At 46.4% G+C, this 8955-nt stretch overlaps 1 pseudogene across 1 annotated transcript; it reads right to left on the bottom strand.

The window, feature by feature from the left end:
• Nucleotides 1–8282: 8282 nt before the first annotated feature.
• LOC311590288 (protein FAM136A-like) lies at nt 8283–8713 on the bottom strand (annotated as a pseudogene). The gene has a single exon. The product of its transcript is annotated as a protein FAM136A-like (transcript).
• Nucleotides 8714–8955: the final 242 nt, after the last annotated feature.

Raw genomic sequence — 8955 nt, 5'->3', positions numbered from 1 at the left:
CCTGGAGCTTGAGGGCTTCAGCTTCCAGCCTCTGTCTGCTAACCTAGGCCTAGAGTGTTTCAACTTCCAAGACTTACTGGTGAATAACTTCATCTTTTCTAGTTCTTTCTGAACTCTAGATGGTTGGCTCAACCTAGCTGTTCTGGCTCAAAATTCCTCTCCAAGCTGACTGATTCAAACTGGCTTCTCTCTGCTTCTCACTGAATTGTTTGGCTTAGAAAATTGGCTCTGAACTCCACAAATTGAACTGCAGTGATTGTACAAACTAAAGGGAGCTGCGCAAGCTCAACTGAACCCAACTGACCTGCACCCAACTCAACTCGCTTCTCTCTCCCTGCACTGCTCTTAAGTAGTCTCTTTTTTTTCCTGTCTGTTCTCATGAGAGTTGGGAGTATCTTGGCTCATTCTGCCAAATCTCTCTGGTTCTGTCACTTTTTCTGCCCCTCAATTAGACATCATTGTTTGGGATTAAAGTTGTGTGCTAAGGGCGTGTCTATATTCCAACCAGATCACATAGACCTAGGTCTTTGGATGTGATCGTTTGCCAGTGTAGCCAAGTTGCTGCATTAAAGTTCTTCTTCCTTTTTTTTAAATTTTAATTTTATTAATTTATTCAGATTACAACTCAATTGTTATCTCATCACTTGTATCCTCCTGTTCCTCCCTCCCTTAAAGTTCTTCTACATCCCCCTCCTCCCTTCCTTTGTTTCAATGCTGGGTGTTTGTTCATGGCCTTCTGAGTGCTAGGCAGCTGCTGCCTCACTAGGCTACACACCCAGCCCCTGCATCTTCCTAATCAGTCAATTTGTTCTTTAGTCAAGAGATATTTTTTCTTAAAGAAAATGAATAAATTAAACCAGAAGCTAAACCTTATCAGCATCAGTTGGCTTTTTGGTCAGTATCCACAGCGGATGACAGTTCTGGTTTGTGTTTGGTTTTCCAGAGGGCTGAGTTATGTGCCAGTCAGAGGAAAATGACACAGCGGGGGTGGGGGGGTGGGGGGGTCTCACATTGTCATTTCTATTGCTTCAATAACATTCCCAGACAAAAAGCAACCTAGAGGAGAAAAGGTTTATTTTAGCTTACAATTAAGTGTGTGTGTGTGTGTGTGTGTGTGTGTGTGTGTGTGTGTGTGTGTGTGTGTTTGTGTGCTCGAATGCAGTGTCAAGGTGACAGGAACTAGAAGGAGCTGGTCACATCACACCCTCAGTCAGAAACAGAGAAGCGCTCAGCTGGCCTTCTTTGTTTGTACCCAGACTGGGCTCGCCCATTTCCAGTCTGGGCCTTCCCAGAGCAGGTTAAGTCGTTCGAGACACTTCCCCATGGACACACCAGGCCACCGGGATCCAGACAACTCCTTCTTGAGACTCGTTTTCCAAGTGATTCTAGGTTGTAGCAAGTTGACGTTGAAGGAGCCATCACAGGAAGTGAACGTGTGCCCGTGAGACCTGAGATCGCTGCCCCTCCCAGACCCAAGAGGAAATTTTACCTAGATTTCTCCAGGGGATTCTGAGGAGAGCCAATTTAGGAGTAACTGGGAAGACGTTAAGCCCTTTTCACTAGTCTACTAATAATTTCCACACCCTTCTTTTTCAAAATAATAGAAATTCAGGACTAGAAAGCCTCATAGACTTGCTAAATCCTTTTGCCTAAAGTATTTTTAGAGTTGTGGAAAGTGTGGAAGATGGATGTAGGAGTGAACTAGACGGAAATAGCGAATGGAAACCGTGTGATCTTCTCTTCGGCTGCCCTGTCTAACTGTGCGTGCTTTGGGGATTCTTTTTATTTTACTTAATAATCTATACAAACTCCATATACACATATAAGTTTAATGTTACACACATTTGTACATTCGTGCAATGTTTCGTGCACATTTCCTGAGCTTCTGGGAGCTCCTCACTGTCCCCGGTTTGGGTGTAGAATAATTTTTTTCGTGCTTCCTCTTTACCTCAAAATTCTATGGCTGTTGTTGGTCATGTAGATTCTATTTGAAAAATTGTTCTTTAAAAGAGACTGAGGTAAATATTGACTGAAGGTCACACATACCCTTGAGTGTTTTCTCTGGATAGCCACCCAGAAAGTGCTGCCGTGGAAATACAGTGCAGGCGGGAACACAAACTTGCAGGTTTTACCAATTATTGGTGGCACGAAGCTGGGCGAGCTCCAAGCTGCCTTGACTTCTCTTGCTTGTGAGTTTGATGGCAGCGTTTAGCTCACGTGGTTACTACTGTCAGGGTTAAATAATCCACTATTCTGGAGTGCTTAGATAGCACACTGCGGAGTCAGAGGGTGAACGCGGTCGTAGTTAACGTAGCGGAGTGGCAAAGCCACATCAGCTCTTTAGAGTTGTTGCTCGTTCCTGCCCTTTGGGTTGTGGTGCCAGTGTCCTCACTATAAACCCTCAAGGCCAGGTCCCTGTGTACTCATCAATGCCAACCCTTTACCATATATGCGGAAAACAAGTGCAGTCACGTCATATTTCTGGCTGCAGATATCACTTCCAGGCATCAGCAGAGACACACACGCAGACTCCAAATGCAGACGTGTGTGTCTCACAACCCGTTAATGTTTTTGTATTTCAACACATCTTTCCCCGATGTCCAGTTACAGTGTTCGATTGGACTACCGGCATTCTTCAGTGGGCTTCGAGTCATCGATTGCAAGCCATATTCCACCTCAGAAACAAGAATCAGCTTTTATCAGTGTTTTTTGTTTGTTTGTTTGTTTGTTTGCTTTTTGGAGGAAGGGCACACATAGAGGATGTGTGAGATTCAGCTAAACTTAACTGCTCTCTGAAAAGTAATTTGAGCGTAGGCCGCGGTGTTCGGCCACTAGGGGGAGCTGCGGCTCTTCAAAACCTCAAGTTCTATTTGGCAAAGAAAGCTTTGAAAGCATTTTTCTAGCTCGGTGACATCCAGAAAACACAATCAAAGAAGGGTTGGAGAGGTTGCAGCGTGGCTTTCCACGGGGAGCCTGATTCCATTAACTTTCGATAGAGAGGGTAGCGACAGACCAAATGGATTCTACTCAAGCCCAGGGTGGCGGAGCAGTGAGCTTATTGGGGTTACTCTCAGGAACACAGAGTACATCACTGAGACTTCCCATCCCAGCAGCTGCGTGCTGCTCACTTAGCCTCTCGGTATCCTCACATATCCTTGCGAGCCTTTCTCGTCAGTCTCAGTCTCTGGTGGTGGTGGTGGGGGACCCCAGCCACTCAGATCTAAGATGCCAATGACAAACAGCAGAGGTAGACAGACACAGGCTGGGTACAGGCCACCTCTCTAGGGGCTAGTGAGATGGTCGAGCAGTTTAGAGCACTTAGCTGGGTTTGTAACACTCCGGAGTGGTGAGCTGCCTGATTTGGTTGCTGGGGGACTGAACTCCTGCCCTCTGCAAGAGCTTCAAGCACTCTTAACCTCAGAGCCGTATCTCCAGCTCCAAGGGACGTCTTTATTAGCAGTTTCAACGGTGGTTTCCATTGACACAACATAAAAATCCAAGGGCATCTCCCTGGTAGTTACCGGTTTTGATAATCTCGCAAGGACTCACTAGCTTTTCTTTTGGTGTAATCGTTATCTGTACAGGTAATAGGCTGAGAAAACAACCCACAAATTACTAAATTTCTTCTGGCCTTTTCCAGAAGGTGAAGAGGGGTCTTGTAATGTTTTAAATGGCCAGATGTTGGAGTCTTCCTAAAGACGAGAGGCTGCTCATTTGTATGTGGAAGTCAATCAATGCGTCAAGAACTGGCTGTGTGATATTTTCTATAAGTAGGCCACGCCTCCTAGCATAGCAACCCACAGCGTATACTCCCAATTAAAATCCTGTCCATGTTTGGTCCCCTCAAGCGGGGTCAAAGGTGGCAGGGATTCAGTAGCACTCTTGTTGTATTGCAGATGGTCACGGGAGTCACCATCTCAGTAGATGGATGTGAACACGGTGGTCCCTTGAGAATCAGCTCCTCCCCTGGCAGCTCACTCAGAGAAGCTGTACTCCTCTTCACGGCACGGTGCTAACATTTAACGTAGCTGAACACTCTACTGCCAACATACATGACCGGCTGATCAGGCCACGTGAATTATCTTTTCACAGATTGAGGCCTTCAGCAAAAATTCTTTTTTTCTTTTTCTTTTTTGACTTGGCCATTTTCCTATCTTTCTTTTTATTTATTTTTTAAGAATTATTTATTTTTAACTTATTCACTTTACATCCAATTGTAGCCCCCCTCCCTCATCTCTTTGTGGCCTCACCTTCCCTCTCTTCCTTCCCCCTCCTTTAGTCCTCAGAAAGGGAGAGCCCTCCTCGCCTACCATTTGACCCCAGCCTATCAAGTTTCATCTGGACTGCCTGTATCCTCTGCCTCTGTAGGCTGGCATGGCCCCTCCACCAGAGGGCAAGAGAGTCCATGTCAGAGGCAGACCTTACTCCCCATATTATGGGGCTCACATGGAGACTGTTCAGCACACTTTCTTAAAATTTGTTTTCCTTCAGACTCCTAGAAACCTATGTCCTTCTAGCTCCCAAGTTCTGGGATTAATGTGTGCCATCATATATGTTGTTTTTCTTGTAAAATTTTTTAAAGCATTATTTTGTTTGTGTGTATGTGTGTGTGTGAGTGTGTGCATGGGTGAGTGTATGTAACATATATGTGTGCCCAAGGAAGCGGGTAGAGGGCCCTGACTTCCTTGGGCCTGGAGTTCCAAGTGGGTGTGAGCCTCTCAATGTAGTACAGACCAAGTTCGGTTCCTCTGCTAAGGCAGCAAGCACTCCTAGCTGCTGAGCCTTCTTGTCAGACCCTGGCGTTTTGTTCCTTGAGAATCCAAAATAAAACATATTCTCATCAGGATTACCCATTGGACATGGAGAATGACTAGGATGCCGGCGACGTTCAGAATGACTCAAGGACTCTCTTCACTACACTAAAATATCTGCCGAAGAGATTAGAGAAATAGAAAAGGCATGATGAGGTGTTGTGGGAACCTTAAACTCTGGTACTCAACATCACGACGCAGTTTTTCTTTGAAGCCACTCCATCACATGGTCCCTGAGAAGAGGAGAACCGTTGTCTTGGGGAGAAGATGGAAGTGTAGAAAGCCAAGAAGGGCCACATGCATGCAAAGGCAGGCGAGAGAGGTGAATGCTCAGAGCCCAGTGTCTGGCCTTCTTGCCTCTTCCTGGTGGTAACTCTCAGTAGACCTGAGAGGTGACTGAGAGCAAGGAACCCGAGGTATCACTCAGGGAAACAGCTTCGTGTCTAGGTGGGATATAGGAACAGTGACCCCATGCCTGCTAGATAGGGCTCAGATGTGAGCCCGAGCCCCGAGGCCTCTCAGGCTCTAACTGACGACTGTTGATGGACAGGGTGGCACTGAAGATGGAGCTGTGGTTGTGTGCCAGCCTGAGGCAGAAGGTAGCCTAGATGCTGCTATTGCACTCAGGTGGGTAAGGAAGTCCCGTGTGTCTTCATGACCATGAGGGACTGCTCAGGGCAGAGGCCAGCACTGTCCTCCCAGTCAGTCGCCTACTGTGCTGGACCGACTGGCTGGTCAGAAGTTAGTCTACCTGGGAGTGTGTCTGGTTGGAAGAAAAGGACTGACTCAGTGGACGGTTTTATTGTTGATTCTACGTTCTCTGAGTACAAATTTCACACCCCAGTATCTCAGAGGCAGGAAGGAGCCACTCTGTCATGAGCCGTACAGGATGTGCACTTTCCAGCACCACAAGGCACAATTTTGTCCCAAAATGAACGTAACAAAAGGAACTCAGTGCAAGAGGAAAAGCGACCTCCATCGATCTCTGGCAGGTACGCTTTCCTCCCAGAAACACACAAGTGTACCACAGGTTTTGGACTACGCTGAGCACGCGGTTTCCTGTCCTAATGTTTATATGCCTTCTTTTACACTGAGTGTTTCCCCAATTCTTCAAATACTCAATGGCCATGACTTGCTTGCTCTCTGCACCCTCCCCCTTCTTCCTGTCCCGAGCCTTTTGCCTGGCCTCTTTATTGCCACAACTGTCTCCTTTATGCCTCTCCTGGGGGCAGCAGGCTTCCTCTTCTCAGTCAAGCTTGTATTTGGGGGAAACTTTGAGAAATGCAGCCTCTATTAGGTACTTGGGAGTTGCTGCCTACACACTTTTTCATTTATGAATGCCTGTCTGGTCCAGAGACTGAAGTGGATCAGGAAGTAGTAGGCAGACTGGCTTGAAATGCTATGTCAACATGAGTACTAATTAGAGAGACGTCGTCCGATGGGGGCGGGGGCGGAGGCCGGGGGGGGGGGGGCGGGGGCGGGGGGGCAGGGGCGGGGGCGGGGGGGGGGCGGGTAATACTGCAACAAACCTCGTATTCAAGGAAGTGGAGGCAAACTGAAGGCCATAAAGGTTGGATTAGGAAGGGTACTTGAGCTATCTGGGCAGTGAACGCATAGCTCTTGGACGGCGACAGTCCCAGAGTAAACAGACAGTGAGAGAGTGGTCAGAAGGCGTCTTTGTTCTCTGTCCGTCTCTGTCTTTCTGTCTGTCTTCCCCCTTTGTTCCCTCCTTCTCTACCTCCCTCTCTCGCTGCTCCTTCTCCTCCTTCTTCTTCTCCTTCTTCTTCTTCTTCTTCTTCTTCTTCTTCTTCTTCTTCTTCTTCTTCTTCTTCTTCTTCTTCTTCTTCTTCTCTGTCTCTCTCTCTGTCTCTCTGTGTCTCTGTCTCTCTGTGTCTCTGTCTCTGTGTCTCTGTTTCTGTCTCTCTCTGTCTCTGTCTCTCTGTCTCTGTCTCTGTCTCTCTCTCTCTCTCTCTTTCTCTCTCTCTCTCACTCCCACTCTGTGTATAAATACAAAGTTAAAGGTTGAAGTTCCGGGTAGTCTTTTCAAAATAGTTATTGCTGCCACCAGGTACACATACATGAGGTTCCCTCCTTTACAGCCTAGCAGCTTTGTTATGGTTTTCATTAAGACTTAAAAATTTCATTTTATATACTGAGAACATGTGTGTGCAAGTGCATGTGTGTTTGTGTGTACAGACATGCTCGTGTGTGTATAAGCCCCCACGCACATGATTATGTGTGTGCATGTGAAGATTAGGTTTCAAGTTGGGTGTCTATCTTGGTCTCTTTCTACCTTATTTTTTCTTAAGTTGGAGACAATGAACCTTTATTTAAAAACAAAACCACTTGGAAAACACATCAAAGGCCTATAACACAGCAAAAAGACAGGCATATCACTGTTTCCTATGTTTCAGGCAATTAACTGGTACTTATAACATAGTACTTATTCAAAAGTTAAGGTGTCATGTTGGGCCAGCAACACTGCACTGCAAAGCCCCAGGCCAAATGGCATTTGGTAAGGTATGTGCCTGTCTTGCTCTACAGTGGTCCTAGCCTACCTTGGCCCAGCTTGCTTAATACTTTCAGGCCTCCTTGCTGCTACAGGATCATCTCTTTAAGCCTTTGTGAATTCAGGGGGTTGAGTGAGTAATACTGGGTTTGGAATTTTATTCTGTGAAATCCAGGATTTCTTAAGTCCAGTGCCTCTCAACAATTCATATTTTACTGTTTACTCTCTGGTATTTGAGAGACAATCCAACCCTCTAATGGGGGATGTGTCACTCTGCCATAGAAGTCAGTGAAGAAAGCTGTTTCCTACACACAGGGTGACACTGTCTGGCTTCTTCAGAATGACAGACTTAGAAGAAACAATGGGCAATCCCATCTTGATGACCAGAAAATACAAGGAACCTCTAGAAGTTATTCAAACCATCTGTACCTTAAATCCACTTTGTGACCTTGCATATAAGACAAAACCTAAGCAAAATAAAGATATGGAAAGGAAACCTTTTCCTTCCTCTAAATTACTAGCATACTGGGTGTTGTTTCAGAGATCGGCAAGGTGGTGTGGTGACATTTGTGGTGAAAAGAAACTTAGTAATAGATTTACCTCCTCTCAAGCTTTACCAGCAGGTTGAAGAAAGCTGCCACCTTGGGTGTCTATGTAGTAAGAATCTGAGCCCTTGGGACAAGGTCAGTCTCTATTGCCAGAAGAAGCACACACACATGAAAATGCAGGATCTAGAATTCTCCCCTGGGCTATTTATGATCCACATTTTAACACCAGCTTCATTCTACTTTGAGCACCTTGACACAAAGGAACTAATGTCCACAGGTGACTGCCATTCGCCTGGAACTTTCTGTGTCCTGAATTTTTGTTATTCATAAACATTGCTTAATTAAACTGCCTTAATTAAACTAAACTGCCATTCTTCCTTTTAAATAGCCTGCCCTCGGCGCCAGGGGTCACTGTCAACAATTGTATTTCCCGATGGATGACAGGAGACCCCTTCATCTTCTTGGTCATTGTTGGGGTGAGGTGCATGAGGTCATCCACACACTTGGTCACACAGCCTTCCAGCTGTTGCCTCACCTGCAACTCCATACTTCTGGAATCTATTGGGTCTTTGGCTCTGTCATTGCAATGCATGATGCACCCGGCTAGCAGTCCTGGAACTTTTCCAGCTCACTGATCCCCAAGGCCTGGCCTTGAGACAGAGGTACATGGTGGCGCTCCATGCATTGGTAAGCCTGCTGCATGGATGCTTGGCTGTCCTGACCACAGTTGACACTGCACTGGAACATGAGGCCCTGCATCTTCTGGATATTATTTCTCTCTTTATACTTTCCACCATGGTGTTGGTGGCCTCCTGCACTCGGAGTTGCTGCACCTCTGCCATGGCCACCCTGAGCTGCACCATGCTGGTACCCTTGATTCACCTTATATGTTGAGACTGTTTCTCTCATTGAATCTGAAGCTCAACCCCTGGGTAGAGTATCTGGCCTGTGTGCCCAAAGCTGCTTTGTCTCTTCTTCCTCAGGCAGAAATTAGAGGTGTGTGCTGGCTTCGCACCTGCATGCTGGACATCTGAATTCAGGTCCCCATGATTGTATAGCAAATGCTTTATTCACTGCGCCATCTCCC

The sequence above is a fragment of the Acomys minous genome (assembly GCF_964271855.1).
Source record: "Acomys minous genome assembly, chromosome: 19".
NCBI classification, from domain to species: Eukaryota; Metazoa; Chordata; class Mammalia; order Rodentia; family Muridae; genus Acomys; species Acomys minous.
Note: the sequence above shows the minus strand (reverse complement) of the source record. Positions and strands in the feature narration are given on the sequence as shown.